General features: G+C 42.5%; 1 long non-coding RNA gene across 1 annotated transcript in view; it reads right to left on the bottom strand.

Annotated features, from left to right (window-relative positions):
• LOC127569709 (uncharacterized) overlaps positions 1-19714 on the bottom strand; it is a 424238-nt gene extending 404524 nt beyond the window's left edge. The window contains exon 1 of the long non-coding RNA XR_007956232.1: positions 19562-19714. This is a non-coding gene — a long non-coding RNA (uncharacterized LOC127569709). The remainder of the gene's footprint in view (positions 1-19561) is intronic.
• Positions 19715-20092: the final 378 nt, after the last annotated feature.

The raw sequence follows: 20092 nt of genomic DNA, 5'->3' as shown, positions 1-20092 counted from the left end.
TTTTCCAATGAACAGGAGATTTCCCCATTGAGTAGGAGTTACAAATAGTTAATGGAATGCCACCTGGTAAATACAGATGTAATCTCTGTAGATTCCAACTCCATCGTGCTTCTCTTAATAAATCCACTTTTCAGCTCAAGATGGTTTCTGTGATGATCTCACTCGAGGTATTAACCAAGTTGTTGCGCATTCAATAAAAATCTCAATTTCTTGACAAGCAAGAGTTCCGCATCAAGAAGTCAATAGTAATTCACTGGTGGATAAGTAAATATGCAAGAACATGAAAGCATCATGCTATCAGGTCATATACCAATAGCACTGAAGGGAAATGACAAGGCTTTTTTGTATCAACACATCCTGCATAAAACTCTTCCCACAGCAATTCCTTACAAGAAAACTGTTGTCATGCATCAGTCACAGAGCTCTTCTTGCTAATTGGTCCTAGTAAACCTCATGTTCAGCTTTGGCAAGTTTGAATAAGGAAAGTTGCTCATCAGTCAAAGCATGGACGAGAACTTCGTATCAGCTATTAATCATCCATGGTTTCCTTTCAGCTAATTACAAGCAAAAATCCATCATGCCAGATTGCTGGTTCATGTCTTTCCAATTCCTATGTGGCAAAACCCATGAAGTGGCAGTCCTTTCACAATCTAATTTTGTCACAGGAGTGGCAGGAACAACAAGCCTGGGGGAAAATTGCTGAGTGCAAGACTATGCCTCCTGGTTTAGCTGACTGTCAAACATATTGAATGTTTCTGATAGACATTCAGAGCATACAAAAACCATAAAAATTAAATGTAATTTAAATATTGAAAACAGCATACAATAAAACTTAATCCATTAAATTTAATTCAATTAAATTAAAATATATTGAATATCAAAATGCAGTCAAATCCCTAGCTAAAAACAAACAGCAATGTTGATCCTGCAGAGTTTGCATGGGAATCGAGCTTGGTAATAACAAACAAAACGCTGGAGGAACTCAGGTCAGCCAGCATCTATGGAGGGAAATGAACAGTCGACATTTTGGGCAGAGACCCTTCGTCAGGACTGGAAAGGAAGAGGACAGAAGCCAGAATAAAGGGGTCGGGGGAGGAGCACGAGCTGGCAGGTGATGGGTGAAGCCAGGTGAGAGGGGGGAAGGTAGGTGGGTGGGGGAAGGGGAGAGTTAAAGGGAGTGGTGGGTGGAAGAGGCAAAGGGCTGAAGAAGGAATCTGAGGACAGGACAGTGGACCATGGAATAAAGGGAGGAAGGTGGGCAGGTCTTGAGGGCAGGAGGGGGAAGAGAAGGCGTGAAGGACAACAGGAATGAGGGAAAACAGTGGGCGGTGGGGGTTGAAGGAAAACAGACAGGAGTGCTTACTGGAAGTTAGAAAAAAAAAATCAATGTTGAGGCTGTCAGGTTGGAGACTATCAAGGCGGAATACGAGGTGTTGTTCCTCCAACCTGCGTCTGGCCTCAACGTGGCAGTAGAGGCGTCTTGGTAATATACATAAGCAGAGTTGCTGCTACCATGACATGGATTTTCCAACATTTCCCAGATAATTCAAACCAAAGTTCTTTGACCTCTCCAATGTGGCTTTACTGTCGCCGTCAATTGCTCTTTCCCCAACCTGTCACATTTCAGCTGTTATCTTGCCTGTGTCTGCTTCCCATTTTCATTTTATCCACAGCAGTCTCCACAAGCTGGGTCTACGTGGTTCTCTTGGAGTTTAATGTCTTCCAGGTAAAAAGATAACAATTTTTTTGGTGTGCGAAGTGCTAAATTAGTGTTGGTTCCAGGAAAGTCAGACTTCACTAAGCAGTGAGGAACTTTTAAAAGCAATAAAAAAATAGACAAACTGCTGGTGGAACTCAGTGGGTGGAGCAGCATCTGTGGAGACAAGGGGACGGTCAACATTTCAGGTTGATGCAAGGGCTCATCCTTTTGCCTCCACAGATATTGAGCGACCCACCTAAGTTCCCACAGCAGTTTTTTTTTGCTCCAGAGAACGGTATCTGCAGTTTCGTTCATCTCCAGGAACTTTTAAAATATACTTCCAGCCCTGATGTTTTATATTGAGACTCAAAATAAAAAGAATGGATAAAATGAAAGCATTGAAAAATTGACTGACAGTGTCTATTCATGTCCAGATAAAACTAAGGCTTTCAGTCTAAGATTAATGTCACAGTGCTAACAGCCTTGCAAATCACACATCATATTGTAGATGCAAATTACTAGTGCAAGGTATGGTTGAGCTTGTATGGGAAATGGTTAACATATCTACAGTCTGGCAAGTGTGACCTTCAGCAATATTCCTCATATTACACAGGGTACACATTGCACCGTTCATTTCGATAGAAGTCATCAATTTGTTATCCGAATTAGTGAAATTTTCACTTTAAACCTTTATTTCACTCAGTTATTAACAGTTGTCTTGTGTTTTTCATTTGTTTTATGATTTTCATACATTGTTTTTAAATGTGATTGAAAATAAGAGTGAAAGTCCCTTCCACAGTAGACAGCAGGTTCTGCTACCTGAAGCCAGTTCCCACTTGCAATCCATTCTGCCTCACAGATGGGCCCTGCAGTGGTGACCTCCAGCCAGGCCCATCCCACAGCAGGTAACAGTGGCTGTGGGACTAGAACAGGAGCCAAGCACGGGCAGCGGTTCAGATCATGCACCATCTGACCCAAGTTAAAACTGGCGAAGTCATTTGCAGCTTTGACAGAAGACCAAAATTCCAACCCCAGTATTGGCCTCTGCTGATGCCTGTTGGAGCATTCCTAGGGCAGGATTGCTGTGCCAAGCTGCTGCTGTGACCTCACTGCCTAATTCTAGGATGCAGAGGACCAGCAAGATCAGCCTCACGCACCCAGTAACCACGTTGCGGGCAGCTATCTCCAGCTGTAGGCCAGGTTCAGCATGATACAGCCCAACTGGAGTCTGAAAGATTACTTTATATTTATCAAAGATCATAACATAAGGAAATACAATCAGTGCATGTTTCTTTACACTCATTCTGCCATCAAATCAATGCATTCCATTCACAATGCATCAGAGGCACATCATTAAAGATCCCCAAATTTAAGCGAAGGATCAACTACCACTCCTAATTTTTTTCTAAGTTTAAACATGTTATAGTTTGAGAAAACCATTGAAATGTGGTAGGAGGTATAGGATCCTTCCATTTAAATAGAATGGATCTCTTGGACAGTTTGGAGTCCATTTATTCAGTATTTCCATAAGATGCAAGCAGACCTTTTTCGAATCCCTTTCATTAACCTTTTATTTGAATATAGAGGAGCGGAGCTAACGGCATAATAATGTTTTTCAACCAAAGAAATAACAGTCCAGCTTTTCTTGAAGTTTTTGGTTTGCTTTCATTTTTTTTTTAAATTTGGGGATTCTCTTTTCATATAAATATTGCTTTAGGGTGAAAGGGGAAAGGTTTGGGGGAACATTAAAGGGAAATTCTTCACTCAGAGTGGTGGGAGTATGGAATGGGCTGCCATCTGATGTGGTAAATGTGGGCTCGCTCTTAACTTTTAAGAGTAAATCGCATAGATACATGGACGAGAGAGGTCTGGAGGGGTATGGGCTGGAGGCAGGTAAATGGGACTAGCAGAATGTTTCGGCACAGACTAGAAGGGCCAAATGGCCTGTTTTCTGTGCTGTAGTTTTGTGCTTCTATAATTAAATTTCTTTTCAAATTCTTTTGTATCATGTTCACTTAGTAAGAGATTGGGAGGTTCATATTATATATTTTACTCCCTGTGTATATGTCAACTGTTATTATTGTAACTCCAATCTCTTTGCACCATGTGTATAATCACTATTGCTATGTATATTAATTTGAAATTCAATAAAAAGGTTGAAAAAAGAAAAAGAGATCCCCACCATCTGAGCCATGCCATCTTCTCACAGCTACCATCAGGTAGGAGGTACGGAAGCCTGAAGTCCCACACCACCAGGTTCAAGAATGGCTACTTCCCTTCAACCATTCAGTTCTTGAACCAACTGGCACAACCCTAATCACTACAGTTTAGCAACACTATCACCACTTTAAATCACTGCTCTAAAATGGAGCTTGTTCTTTTTTCCACTCTAAATGTGTTCTTTCTTGTAAAAAGTGTAGTTGTTTATGTTTTTCTTGTGAAAGCTGCTTACATGACGCTATGTGCCTGTGATGCTGCCGCAAATAAGTTTTTCATTGCACCTGTGCATACGTATACCAAGTACATTGACAATAAACTCAACTTTGATATTCAGCAATACACCCATCGAGTGTTTGAGGTGGTGTTACACAGGACCCAGCCCATGCTCAGTGGTACAGTGCATTCAGAGACGTCCTGAGTAACTGTTCTGTCACACAACTCAGGCTTCTAGTACAGTCATTATAATATGACCATTGCATCTGATCATTTTGCATACACTGATCATCTGTGCGAATGAGCCATTCATTACAACTGGTAAAGCAGGACAGCCTCTGCATTCAAAGCAGACAGTTGAGAACCTGCTGTAAATAATCACTTGTTATTTGGAAGGTGCCAACATTGTCATTTTCTGCTTTATTTTGTGTTTATGGGAGTCATCACAGCAAGTGGTCAATTAGTGTGATAGAAAAGGTAATTTTCTTCACTGACAGCTGGGCAGCCTTGGGCAACAGCCAAGATGATTTGTCAGCATGGAGCTCTGCTGCAGTCAGTTCCAGATGCCAAGACCCTTTTATCACCTGAAGACTACGCTCAATACACAACATTTGGAATTGGATAATGACTGGCAGTAATTAATCGGAAACTGAACTAAGTGCAGTAGTGGCAGGCAACCCTCGGATACAAATTCATTGAACGCTCCTTTGCTTAGTATCTCCTTTTCTCTATGCAAAGACAATCATTTTTTGCTGGGGGCATTGGGTGTGAGGGGAGTTGGCAGGCTAGGGGACGGATGGAAGTGTCAAATGGAAAACATGTGGTTCCCAATAAATAGCAGGTGACCAAATTACAAAGAACTCAACCATTCTTCAGTAACTAGAGAAAAGATGACAAAATTCCTGTATTTTTACTAATAAATTTGTGACAAAAGTATCAGTTTTGGGATCTTAGTTATTCTTGGTGATCTTATCAGTTGAATGTACACTTCTGCTTCTTCGCTCCACATCCAGGAGGTATCAACTTACCACAATATAGATTCACCAGCTAGTATGCTGCTAAAACCACTTATTAAAAGATCTTAGAAAGAACAAGAAATGTGCATTTATGCAGTGCCAGTCACTATATCTGGATGGCCCAAAAGCATTTTGCCCAATAAAGCTTCTTGAAAGATCAGAGAATAACCAAGGCCCCAAAACTATGAATCTGTTGTCACAATTTTAATGAGTAAAATAAAGGAATTTTATCATCTCTTCTGTAGTCACTGAAGATTGGCAGAGTTCTTTACATGATTCAGTCATCTGTTATTTTCTGGGAATCATCTGCTATTTCCTGGGAACCATATGCTTTCCATTTGACACTTCCACCCCTCAAGACCCAAAACATCAACTGTCCACTCCCTCTACAGATGCTGCCTAACCCACCGAGTTCCTTCAGTAGTTTTTCTTTGCTCCAGATTCCAGCATCTGCAGTAGAACATAGAACAGCATAGCACAGGCCCTTCAGCCTGCGATGTTGTGCCGACCAATATAAACCTTATCCATATGCAATCTTTCCCCCCCTCTCCATCTCCCATAACCCTCTAATTTTCTTTTATCCATGTGCCTATCTAAAGAGTCTCTTCAATGACCCTATCACCCCACCCACCAACAGTGCATTCCAGGCCACCCACTACTCTGTGCAAAAAAAAAAATACTACTTCTAACATCTACCCTGAACCTTCCTCCTCTGACTTTAAACAGATGACTTGTAGTTTTGGCCATTGCCACCCTGCGGAGAAGGTACTGGCTGTCCACTCTATGTCTCTCGTAGTCTTATACACCCCTATCAAGTTGGCCCTCATCCTTTGTTGCTCCAAAGAATAAAACCCAGCTCATTCAACCTCTCCTCATAAGACACATTCTCTAATCCAGGCAACACCCTCTGCACCTGCTCCAAAGCTTCCACATCCTTCCAATAATGTGGCAACCAGAACTGAACACAATACTCCAAGTATGGTCTAACCAGAGTTTTAAGGAGCTGCAACATTACCTCTCGGGTCTCGAACACAATCCCCCGGCTAATGAAGGCCAGCACACCATACGATTTCTTAACCACCCTATCAACTTGTGCAGCAACTTTGAGGGACCTATGTACTTGGACTCCAAGATCTCCCTGTTCCTCCACAGTGCTAAGAATCCTGCCATTGACCAGGTACTCTGCCTTCAAGCTCGTTCTTCCAAATGCATCACTTCACACTTGTCGAGATTGAACTCATTTGCTACTTCTGTCCAGCACTGCATCCTGCTAATATCCCATTGTAACCTATGACAACCTTCTACACTATCCACAACTTCTCCAACCTTCGTGTCATCCATGTACTTGCTCACCCACCTGCCACTTCTTCATCCAAGTCACTTATGAAAATCACAAACAGCAGGGAGTCCCAGAACAGATCGCTGCAGAACACCATGAGTCACGGACCTCAGTTTGTCTTTCTTGATGTTGTCATTGTTGTAATACAGAAAACAGGCAAACTACAAGCAGCAAGCTCCCAGAAACATCAGTAGATAGTGAGCAGATCATTTCATTTTTACTAGTTATTTTAAAGGAAAAATATCAGCCACATTTTTCTTTTAAGTACAAAACTCAAATGGTGTCAAGTAATTTTTTTTTAAAACAAGTTTTAAGTGGTAGAGCAGGGGCTGGACTGCACGGGCAGCTTGAAAAGTGGGGACAGAGAAAAAACAGTAAAAACCGGAGGCTTCATGGGCTTCGCTTCAGAGGACTTTGGAGCAGATAAGTTTTTCTTTTTATTAGGATTTTAAGTATAAGGCTTAGTTTTTAATAGGGTTGTAATTTATTAGGGTTAGTGTTTTTATAAGGTACTTTTATAAGGGTTGTAAAAGCTTTAAGTGGTAGAGTGGCGCGAGCAGCTTAAAAAGCCAACCGCCATATCCAGCAGGCAACATCAGAGCGGGCAGCTGAGTGAGAGGGAGCAGAGTGTTCTGGGCTTTGGCTCAAGGGGTTTAGGTGTAAAGGGGTGAGGAAAGGTAGGCGAGTTGAGTTAAGGAAGGGGTATGAGTGCTGTTTCCTGTACTGTGTGTCAGATGTGGGAGTTCCTGGAGTCTCTCTGCCTCTGGGAGGGCTACATCTGCACCCGGTGTGTCGAGCTGCAGCTCCTGAGGGACCGTGTTAGGGAACTGGAGATGCAGCTCGATGACCTTAGTCTGATCAGGGAGAATGAGGAGGTGATAGAGAGGAGTTATCAGGTGGTCACGCTGGGACCATCGGAATCAGGCAATTGGGTCAGTCAGGAGGGGGAAGGGAAAGGGGAAGGGGAAGAGTCAGGTACTAGAGAGTACCCCTGTGGCTGTACCCCTTGACAATAAGTACTCCTGCTTGAGTACTGTTGGGGGAGACAGCCTACCTGGGGGGAAGCAACAGTGGCAGTGTCTCTGGCACAGAGCCCAGTCCTGTGGCTCAGATGGGTAGGGAAGGACTGTGGAGGGCACTAGTGATAGGGGACTCTATAGTTAGGTGGGCAGACAAGCGATTCTGTGGACACAGGAAAGAAACTCGGAAGGTAGTTTGCCTCCCAGCTGCCAGGGTCTGGGATGTTTCGGATCGCATCCAAGATATCCTGAAGGGGGAAGGGAGAACAGCGAGAGGTCATGGTACATATTGGTACCAATGACATAGGTAGGGAAAGGAATGAGGTCCTGAAAAGAGACTATAGAGAATTAGGAAGGAAGTTGAGAAGCAGGACCTCAAAGGTAGTAATTTCCAGATTACTCCCTGTGCTAAGTGACAGTGGGTATAGGAACAGAATGAGGAGGAGGTTAAATGCGTGGTTGCGGGATTGGAGTAAGGAGCAGGGATTCAGTTTTGGGGCAGGTATGACCTGTTAAAAGAGGACGGGTTGCACTTGAATCCCGGGGGACCAACATACTGGCGGGGTGGTTTGCTAAGGCTACTGGGGAGAGTTTAAACTAGAATTGTTGGGGGGTGGGATCCGTACTGGAGAGACTGGGGAAAAAGGTATTTGGCTCTCAAATAGAGGAGGCTAGGAGTAAGTACCATAGGCAGGTGATAGAGAAGGGACGTGTTCAGACAGGCTTGAGATGTGTCTATTTTAACGCAAGGAGTATTGTGAACAAGGCGGATGAGCTTAGAGCTTGGATCGATACTTGGAACTATGATGTGGTGGCCATTACGGAGACTTAGATGGCTCCGAGGCTGGAGTGGTTGATTCAAGTGCCGGGTTTTAGATGTTTCAGGAAGGACAGGGAGGGAGGCAAGAGAGGTGGGGGAGTGGCACTGTTGATCAGAGATAGTGTCCTGGCTGCAGAAACAGTGGACGTTGTGGAGGGATTGTCTACAGTCTCTGTGGGTGGAGGTTAGGAACAGGAAGGGGGTCGATAAATTTGCTGGGTGTTTTTTTAAATATAGGCCGCCCAACAGTGACAGGTTTATTGAGGAGCAGATAGGGAAGCAGATCCTAGAAAGGTGTGAGAATAAAAGTTGTTGTGATGGGGGATTTTAATTTCCCAAACATCGACTGGCATCTCCAGACAGTGAGGGGTTTAGATGGGGTGGAGTTTGTTAGGTGTGTTCAGGAAGGGTTCTTGATACAGTATGTAAATAGACCTACAAGAGGAGAGGCCATGCTTGGTTTGATATTGGGAAATGAACCTGGTCAGCTATCAGATTTCTCAGTGGGTGATCATTTTGGTGAAAGTGATCATAATTCTATCTCCTTTACAATAGCATTGGAGAGAGAGAGGAACAGACAGACTAGAAAGACATTTAGTTGGAGTAAAGGGAATTATGAGGTTCTCAGGCAGGAAATTGGAAGACTAAATTGGGAACAGATGTTCTCAGGGAAAAGTACAGAAGATACGTGGCAAATATTCAGGGGGTGTTTGTGTGGAGCTCTGCATAGACATGTTCCGATGAGATAGGATACAGGAACTGTGGTGTACGAAGGCTATAATAAATCTAGTCAAAAGGAAAAGAAAAGCATACAAAAGGTACAGAGAGCTAGGTAATGTTAGAGATCTGGAGGAGTAAGAGGCTAAAAGGAAGGAACTTAAGAAAGATTAGGAGAGCCAGAAGGGGACATGAGAAGGCCTTGGCAGGCAGGATTAAGGAAAACCCCAAGGTGTTCTACAAGTATGTGAAGAGTAAGAGGATGAGATAAGAAAGGATAGGGCCTATCAAGTGCAGCAGTGGGAAACTGTGTATGGATCTGTAAGAAATAGCAGAAGTACTTAATGAATACTTTACGTCAGTATTCACCATGGAAAAAAAGATCTAGGGGATTATAGTGGGTCTTGCAGCGGCCTGAAAAGCTTGAGCACGTAGATATTAGAAAAGAGTGGTGCTGAAACTTTTGGAAAGTATCAAGTTAGATAAGTCACCGGGACCAGATGAGATGTACCCAGGTTGCTGTAGGAGGCGAGGGATGAGATTGCAGATCCTCTGATGATGATCTTTGCGTTGTAAATGGAGATGGGAGAGGTTCCGGAAGATTGGAGGGCTGCAGATGTTGTTCCCTTATTCAAGAGGGGGAGTAGGGATAGCCCAGGGAATTATAGACCGGTGAGTCTTACCTCAGTAGTTGGTAAGCTGATGGAGAAGATCCTGAGAGGCAGGATTTATGAACATTTGGAGAGGTATAATATGATTAGGAATAGTCAACATGGCTTTGCCAAGGGCAGGTCCTGTCTTTATGAGCCTAATTGATTTTTTTTTTGAGGATGTGACTAAGCACATCAATGAAGGGAGAGCAGTAGATATAGTGTATATGGATTTCAGCAAGGCATTTGATAAAGTACCCCATGCGAGGCTTATGGAAAAGGCGAGGAGACATGGATCCAAGGGGACATAGCAGTGTGGATCCAGAACTGGCTGGCCCACAGAAGGCAAAGAGTGGTTGTTGAAGGGTCGTATTCTGAGAGGAGGTCGGTGACCAGTGGTGTACCTCAGCGATCTGTACTGGGACCCATACTATTTGTGATTTTTATAAACGACCTGGATGAGGAAGTGGAGGGGTGGGTTAGTAAGTTTGTGGATGACACGAAGGTTGGGGGTGTTGTGGATAGTTTGGAGGGCAGAGTTGGGCTGAGAAGTGGCAGATGCAGTTCAACCAATATAAGTGTGAAGTGGTTCACTTTGGTAGGTCAAATATGTTGGCAGAATATAGTCTTAATGGTAGGACTCTTGGCAGTGTGGAGAATCAGAGGGATCTTGGGGTCCGAGTCCATAGGATGCTCAAAGTGGCTGTGCAGGTTGACTCTGTGGTTAAGAAGGCATACGGTGTATTGTCCTTCATCAATCGAGGAATTGAATTTAGGAGCTGAGAGGTATTATTGCAGCTATATAGGTTCCTGTTCAGACCCCACTTGGAATACCGTGCTCAGTTCTGGTTGCCTCACTACAGGAAAGATGTGGAAGCCATAGAGAGGGTGCAGAGGAGATTTACAAGGATGCTGCCTGGAATGCGGAGCATGTCTTATGAAAGCAGGTCGAGGGAACTCGGCCTTTTCTCCTTGAAGAGACTGAGGATGAGGGGGGACCTGATAGAGGTGTGGATGATGAGAGGTATTGATAGGGTAGGTAGTCAGAGGCTTTTCCCCAGGGCTGAATTGGTGGCCATAAGAGGACATAGGTTTAAGGTGCTGGGGAGTAGATATAGAGGAGATGTCAGGAGTAAGTTTTTTTACTCAGAGTGGTGAGTGCGTGGAATGGGCTGCCGGAAACGGTGGTGGAGGCTGATACGATAGGGTCTTTCAAGACACTGTTAGATAGGTACATGGAGCTGAGTAAAATAGAGGGCTATGGGTAAGCCTAGTAATTTCTAGGGTAGGGACATGTTCGGCACAGCTTTGTAGGCTGAAGGGCCTGAATTGTGCTGTAGTTTTTCTATGTTTCTATCTAACTAGAAGAACAGATGGGAAACTTATCAAATAGAGTCATGTCCATTTGATGCCCTCCAGATCCTGCAGTGCTCACCAGCTGTGGAGGACATCAAGGATATTGCAGACAACATGCTTTCCTTACTTCAAGCACAAAGGGTGCAGATAAATACATGGAAGAGAGTCAATCAAGGAGACAAGACCCATAAAAAGGTAGTTTCCAACCTATCAGGTGGCCAACATGGCCAGACCCAAAAGCAGGGAACTCCATGGAGTTCCCATTTGCCCAGATCAGATGGCAGGATATGATGAAGCAGAAGTTAACGAAGGAATTTTTCAAACAAAGGAAGGACCAGAAGCTGCAACTTTGGAAGTTCTATGTGCAGACCAAGTGCTCTCCAGGTCCCAGAAGCTGTTGGGCCCTGGGAGGTTGGAAACTGCTCAAAACATTGCTGCAATATTTTTAAAAAACTTAACCACTTAACACTGCAGAGACCACGTCCTGCACAGAAGTAGCAACTGACAAATATTACTTCCACTGGACGACAAGGGAGGCCGTTCTTAGTAACGGCCATGGGATAAGGCAATTGAAATTGACTCTCATTATGCGGTTGTGAACTCCACAGGTTTGCCTGCCTGGTTTTAGTATTTGTACCAAATGACTGGACTTATTGACCTTACTTTATGGATACACTGTTTGAAAGTAAAACCCTTAAAAATAATCTAGTCCCACCATCTTTTCCTTGACAATAAAAATGGTCCAAAATCCCAGATGACAACTTTCATCTTCAACTAATCAAAATACCCTTTCTCACTTTAAGTCAGAATACAAATGCCAAAATCATACCCAACTGTGTGGAGCATCTTCTAAAGGGCCCCCAACTTCCAAGTAACCAAAATAAAACTTACACGATTAATCCTGCATAAAAATCTCATCCCCATGTTCCTTCCACTGTAAAGTGGAATATCACAACCATCAAGTCTGAGAAGGCTTCATGAACAATGCCAAGTTTGTCAGCCTCAGCTGAGTATCAGGAAGGAAGTATGATGTTTTATAACATTTGTGGGCAAGAGAAGATGTGGGGGGAAGAAAAAAAACTGGCCAGGAGTCTTATCTTTTTTGCAAATATTCCAGGAAATGTACTTGAACACACAAGAGGTGAACAGGTCCAGATTCAGCTGTAATGTCTTCCTATTTTATTGCTTGCAGTTAATCACTTTGGAAGAAACCTCTTCGGAAGGTTACAAATAACAGTATCACGCATTTGTATAGCACCTTCACCAGGGTGAAATGTCACAAACCATTTTACAGTCATCAGATGAAAACAGACAATGAACTGAAGATGAAGATATTAGAACAGTGATTGCTTTCCTTCTCCTGCATAGGTGAATAACCAAAGAAGCAGGAATATTTGAGGAAAAGAATTCCAATGCTAAAGAGCAAAAGCGATTGAACACAAGAGGACAAAGTTGGGGGATTCCGAGGACTGAAGGTCTGGAGGAAGAGCACGTAGAAGTTGAACACACATGGATTTGAACAGAGCCTTCCATCAGTGACATGAAATTATTGGAGAAAGTTCTCGGGAACAGGATTTACTCACATTTAGAAAGCAAAAGCACAAACTTTAGGGATAGTCAGCATGGCTTTGTGCAGGGGAGGTCTTGTCTCACAAATTTGATCGAGTTTATCAAATGTTTTACTAAGATCTATGTAAACAATATCCCTCATGGTAGGTTGGATCAGAAGATGAAGTCACATGGAATACATGGTGACTTGCAAGTTGGCTTGGTCATAGAGAGGATAGCGGTGGAAGGGAGTTTTTCCTCAGTAGTCCGTGACCAATGGTGTCTCAAGGATCAGTGCTGGGACCAAATCTTTTGATAAAATGTAGACGGTCTGATTAGTAAGTTTGCAGACAACACAAACATTAGAGGAGTTATGGATAGTGAGGAATATTGTCAATGGATACAGCAGGATAAAGATCAGTCAGAAATTGGGTAGAGAAATGGCAGATGGGTTTAATCCAGACAAATGGGAGGACAACTACAAGAGGAAAGTATACAGTAAAGGGCATAACTCTTGGGAGCATTGATGTACAGGAGATAAGATTTCTTTATTTGTCACGTGTGCATCGAAACACAGTGAAATGCATCTTTGTGTAGAGTGTTCTGGGGTCATCCTGCAAGTGTCGCCACACTTCTGGCGGCAACATAGCATGCCCGCAACTTTCTAACCTATATGTCTTTGGAATGTGGGAGGAAACCAGAGCACCTGAAGGAAACCCATGCAGTCACGGGGAGAACATACAAACTCCTTACAAATAGCAGCCGGAAATGAACCCGGGTCGCTGGTGTTGTAATAGTGTTACACTAACCGCTACACTACCGTGCCTGCCCAGTAGTGTAGAGGGATCTCAGGGTGCAAGTGCACAACTCCTAGAAAGTGGCGACATAAGTGGATAGGGTGGTGAAGGCAGCAAAGGCATACTTACCTTCATCAGTTGGAGCATGGAGTATAAAAGTCAGGATGTTTATAGCTGTATAAACTTTGGTTATGCTACCTTTAGGGCATTGTATGCAGTTATTGTCACCACACAATAGGAAGGCTATGGTGGCTTTGGAGCAGGTGCAGAAGAGGTCCATCAGGATGTTACCTGGTTGCCTCTCCTTCAGCTACTAGGAGAGGCTGGACAAATTTGGATTGTTTTCTCCGGAGCAGAGGCCAAGAGGTGACCTGAGAGAAGTATACAAAAATAATGAGAGGCACAGATAGGGTGGATAGTCGAAGCCTTTCTCCGTGGATGGAAAATATCAAAGACTGAAGGGAGTGGGTTTAAGGTGAGAGGGGGTAAGTTTAAAGGATATTTACAAGACAAGTCTTTCTTTTTAAAAAAAGCACCACACCCAGACACACACAGTGATAAGTGTCTGCAATGCATTGTCAGGGGAGGCGGTGAAAGCAGATATGGTAGCAACATTTAAGAGGGTTTTCAGACCGACATGAACAGGCAGCGAAGAGGGGTACAGACTATTGGCAGGCAGATGATTTTAGTTTAGATGTGCATTGTTTTAAAGCAATGAGAGATTTTAAAGAGGCTGTTGGTGGATCCAGAGCCTCAGTAATTAAAATGATGATGATGAACATTACTTGCTGTGAGTTAGAAAACTAACTTCAACTCACCCAAAACTTGTCATGGAGAGAAGGGACGTAGACCCAAGAGCAGCAAAACAAACCAGTCTGGAGGTAATAATCTTCTTTAGGAGTTTCAGCTGATATGCCAAGAGAGACAATGACAGTGGATTGTTCTTTGGGATAGCAAGCAGATTCAAATAGGATGCAGCAAATAGAAGTGTCCTGGCTCAGTCAAAGTTAGTAGCCAGTATGGGGTTGGGAAATTGCTAATGGAATGCCATTTGTGGTGGGGGGCTTTTGCTTCCCAGTGTTTGATACAAGATCAGAAATACTCATTGCAAACTCTTGCATCTCATTTCCAAATGAAGTAATGCAAGAAAATTCAAAAGCCAGAATTTCAGTGCACTCATCCACATTAATTTCAATTTTAGCTGTATTGCTCAATTCTGATTAACACCTTTCAAAAAATAAGGTTTGCATCGAGGTAAATGCAAAGTATTTGATCATCTTTTGACTATCCTTCAACCCTCACCTGTTTCTTCAACACATTTAAATGCCCCTGGATTTTGAATTGTTACTGCATTGGCTGCTTTTGTCGGAGACTTTGAAATATTCACTGTGAAGTGAGGGAAAGAAATTCTACTCATCATTCTCACCATGTTCAATACCACTCTGATATCTTCTACTTTTGTCATCATTGTTCAAGCAAAGGATAACACTCAGATCCAGATCCACAATTGCTCCAAGCATTTTAAAAATCTGAATTCCATCTGTCAATCTTTTCTCCAGATAAGACAAGAACAGCTTAAGACTGCTTCTCTTCTGAGCAGGAAGCCCCAAGCCTTACAGATCATCCTCAACATTCCCTTTGCCTTAGAGAGCACTCAAAACTCAAAGAACTTTGTACACAAGATTCAAATGTACAGCTCATTGATGAAAGCACAAGTTTAGAATAAGCCACTTTGATATGCATGAATAATGGCATACATTGCAATACTTCCTGCCTCTGTGCAGATACTTTGATTTCAAAAATCAGCACCTCTATAATATTCTACATTTAATCCATCCTGCTCTGTGTGATGTGGCATTGACATCTCCCTGCCAGAGCAAGAAACCAGTATCTGTGTGGAGGAGTAGAAGAAGAGGAGAAAGGTGAAGGATGATTCAATTTACAAGTGTGTAAAAAGCAGGAAGAACTTGCATGTCATTTCTTATGATTTGAAAGCATCCCAATGCATTTTATACTCAATTAAGTACCTTTGGTCACTGCTGTAATGGAGGGAAATGTATTAACCATGGTGTACGGAAAGATATTGTGAAAAACAATGAAATTAAAAATACAATCTGTTCTTTAGTACCAGTAGTCAGGGAGAGGAGCATTGACTAGGACATCAGAAATAACACAGTGCCATCAGATCTTTTATCTTCATCTGACAGGGCAGACGCTGCCTTAATTTACCAGCCCTGATAATTCCACACTCCGTCACTATTGCACTGCATTGCAAGTGTAGATTATACTCAAGATTTCACAAGGAGAACTCAATACTTTCTGACTCGGATACAAAAATGCTACCACTAAGCAATCAGCAGCAGCATTCCAAAGGTTGGCAGTGGGATGGGAACCAAACTGTTAGGTCACATGATGGAACAGTTGGTGTAAAGGTAAATGAAATGTGCAGAGAGACTGAGGAAGGATAGGCAGTGGATAGGGCATAAATGCAGTCAGTTGGATGGGTTGAAATGTGTTTACTTTAATGGGAGAAGTATTAAGAATAAGGGTGATGAACTTAGAGCATGGATCAATACATGGAATTACGATGTCGTGGCCATTACAGAGACTTGGCTGTCGCAAGGGCAGGATTGGCTTCTTGATATTCTGGGATTTAAATGTTTCCAAAGGGATAGGGATAGACAGAATTATGGAAGTTGTTTAGGGACCATTTGCATGGGGTTCTGGATAGGTTTGTCCCACTGAGACAGAGAAAAGATGGAAGGGTGAAGGAACCATGGTTAACGAGAGAGGAGGAAAGTTTAGTCAAGAGGAAGAAGGAAGCATACTTAAAGTTAGGAAGCAAAAATCAAACATGGCTCTTGTTAAGGTTGCCAGGAAGGAGCTCGAGAAGGGAATTAGGAGAGCTAGAAGAGGACATGAGAAGGCCTTGGTGAGTGGGATTAAGGAAAACCCCCAAGGTGTTCGACACTTACATGAGAAACAGGAGGATGACTAGAGTGAGGGTAGGACCGCTCAGGGTTAAAGGGGGAAATGTGCCTGGAGGCAGAGAAGGTAGGGGAGGTCCTTAATGAATACTTGGCTTTAGTGTTCACCAGGGAGAGGGACTTTGACGAATGCAAGGTCAGTGTAGAAGAGGCTGATGTGCTGGAGCATGCAGAGGTTAAGAGGCAGTGTTGGAGTTTCTGAAAAACACTAAGAGACAAGACCTCAGAGCCATACAGAATATACCCCAGGTTACTACGGGAAGAGATTGCTGGGATGTTGATGATGATATCTGTGTCCTCTCTGGCCATAGGAGTGGTACCAGAGGATTGGAAGGTGGTAGATATTGTTTTGTTCAAGAAAGGTAATTGGGATAATCCTGGGAGTTATAGACTAGTGAGTCTTATGTGAGTGGTGGGAAAACTATTGGAGAGGATTCACAAGCATTTGGAGAAGTATAGTCTTATTAGAAATAGTCAACATGGCTTTGAGGGGGGCAGGTCATGCCTCATGAGCCTAATGGAGTTTTTCAAGGAGGTAACAAAACAAATTGATGAAGATAGAGCAGCAGATGTGGTGTATATGGATTTTAGTAAGGTGTTTGACAAGGTTCCCTGTGGTAGTCTCATCCAGACAGTCATGAGGCATGGGATCCATGGAAACTTAGCTGCATGGATTCAGAATTGGCTTGCCCACAGAAGGTAGAATGGAGTGTATTCTGCCTGGAGGTCAATGACTAGTGATGTTCCTCAGGCATCTTTTCTGGGACCCCTGCTCTGTGATTTTTTCTTTAATTATATATAAACCACTTGGATGAGGAAGTGGAAGGGTGAGTTAGTAAGTTTACAGATGACATGAACGTTGGAAGTGTTGTGGATAGTATAGAAGGTTGTCAGCCGTTACAACGGAATATAGACAGGATGCAGAGTTGGGTGGGGAAGTGGCTGATGGAATTCAATCCAGAAAAGTGTGAAGTAATACACTTTGGAAGTTTGAATTTGAAGAGAGAGTACAGGGTTAATGGCAGGATTCTTGGGAATGTGGAGGGACAGAGGGATCTTGGGGTCCAAGTCCATAGATCCCTCAAAATTACCATGCAATTTGATCAGGTGGTTAAGAAGGCATATGGTGTGCTGGCCTTCATTAGTCAGGGGATTAAGTTCAAGAGCCACGAGGTAACATTGCAGCTCTATAAAACTCTAGCTAGATTGCACTTGGAGTATTGCGTTTGGTTCCAGTCACCTCATTATAGGAAGGATGTGGAAGCTTTAGAGAGGGTCTAGAGGACATTTGCCAGGATGCTGCCTGGATTAGAGAACATGTCTTATGAGGAAAGGTTGAGTGAACTGCAGCTTCAAAGGATAAGAGGTGACTTGATAGAGGTGTACAAGGTGATGAAAGGCATCGAAAGAGTGGACAGCCAGCACCTTTCTCCCCCAGGCTGTCAATGGCCAATACCAGAGGACATCAGTTTAAGGTCAGAGGAGGAAAGTTTAGGAGAAATGTCAAAGATAGGTTTTTATTTAAAACAAAGTGGTAGGTGCCTGGAATACAGCCAGGGGTGGTGGTAGAGGCTGATACAACAGGGACATACAAAAGACACTTTGATAGGCACATGGAAGTAAGAAAAATGGAGGGTTGTGGGCTGTGTAGGAGGGAAGGGTTAGATTGATCAGGGAGTAGGTGTTTATATAGGTCAGCACAACATCATGGGCCAGAGGTCCTGCACTGTTCTATGTTCTTCAACTTTACATCATATCAACTTTCCATGTTTATTCATGCTAAGAAGTCTTATGGACAAATGGACACTTGTATTGATGCAATCATTGAGTGTACAAAGTGCTTTCAAGTCAGGTATAACAAATACAACCTCACGACAGTACCCATTACTACATCAGCAGACAATTCCATTTTCCATACCGAGGGCATCTGCTCCACACATTCTGGATCTTAACAATCCCATATTAAATACTGGACCACAGAACACATTAAAATAAAATAAAAACTTCAAATGCAAAGCAATTCAAAAAAAATATCAGTGCAACCTGGAGCAAATCAGGTTCGTGATCATTTTCACAGTAGAAATGGACTGGGCACTTTCAGTCTGGATCCACGTATCTTGGTCCGATGTCTCCAGAGCATCAATTCCAGACCTTTTGAAATCAGTCATCATGCAATGTATGATTGGACTCTTCCTAACCTAAAATTCAGTTCCCTGGTTCAGAAAATTTATTTGTTGAAATCTGGTAGCCAAAGGAGGTCAACAAACTAAGCTCTAAATTTCGGTGCCATTTATAGCCCACAGGGGAACACTATACAAGGCGGGACAAAATTCTTGCTATTCTAATGTTCAATATAGAGGAGCGCATGTTCTCTCAGTCCCAATAAACTCACAAGTAATTGATAATTAAGCCTAAAAGCAGGGACTCCAATTCTTTTTGATGTTCAGACCTAATTTCTTGTGTTACCCGTACCATTTGCTTTTAAATAAACCAATTTGGCATGAAAAATATCAAATGGTCAGTTCACACAGATAGACAACATCTTTGTGCTCGATTTACTTCAGAGAAGCACACCAGATGGCTATGAAAAATACAACCCAATCTTTCAGACAAAGTAGGCATGCTGCAGAACTCCCAAATTACATTTCTTGATCAATTCTGTGCATCAAATCGGTCTATTGAACACAAAGTGAATGTGTTCAATGGATGATTTTCATGTCCTTTGAGAGGTTTTGCAGATATGAAGATATAGCTAGTGATTCTTACTGTTTCTGTAATACATTCAAGACACCCTTCTACAAAACTATGAAAATAAAGCTTCACATCACTGAAGTTGGAATCGAATATGGATTATGCAATGTTTTCATTAGTTGACTCTTCTTTTATTCAAAGTTCTGCTTCAAATCCCATCACTCTACTGAACAGTAGTAGTGTACGAAGCACCAGTCTATTTCAGAATTTGACTACAAGTTTAAAGTTTTCAAATTCATTGTTTTTTTTAACCACCATTTAATGTGATATGTATTATTCCAAGTACATACAATATTACTTATTGAAGATGAGCCTTTAGTCAAATCAGTTATATGATGCCATCTTGTGTGTAGTATCACGTATGGCAACAAGATAAGAGAGGTTTATAAATAAACATACATGCATGCAAGAAGCTCATTTTAATCTTACCAGACTGCCATAGCTTCCAAAGCTGCTGTCACTTCTCTTTCTGAATGTAGTATCAATTCACTCCTTGGTGGTGTTAGGCTACAATCCCCAAGGCATCTGATATCCTTGCATACAAATGGAAATCACCATCAATTCCAAGAGAGTAGCTGATGAGGTTTGAATTATCAGCACTACCAGCCACAGTGAGTGCTCTGAAACAGAAGTTTCCAAACCTGAAAATAAATATAAAATTTTAACTTTCATCTACAGAAGAGTCATTGTTCTATAGGACAATAGCTTCTTTTGGAAGAACACTATAATACAATTTTTAAAAATCACATTTTTTGTTTGCAACATTTGGAAGAACTATTTCAAAACTCCACACTTCCTCCTTTTTGTTAAAAGCAGGACAGAGTTCAATAGGACCAGGCATGGAAGGCAGCTGAAATCATTTAACATATCACCCTTGGGAATGCCTGTGTTAAATTGACTGATTGGTTCAATTAATCCACATGGACACAATCCAGATCTACAGCCAACCTTCTTCAATGT

This window comes from Pristis pectinata, chromosome 4, assembly GCF_009764475.1.
Source record: "Pristis pectinata isolate sPriPec2 chromosome 4, sPriPec2.1.pri, whole genome shotgun sequence".
NCBI lineage: Eukaryota > Metazoa > Chordata > Chondrichthyes > Rhinopristiformes > Pristidae > Pristis > Pristis pectinata.
This window is presented reverse-complemented; position numbering and strand designations above follow the sequence as displayed.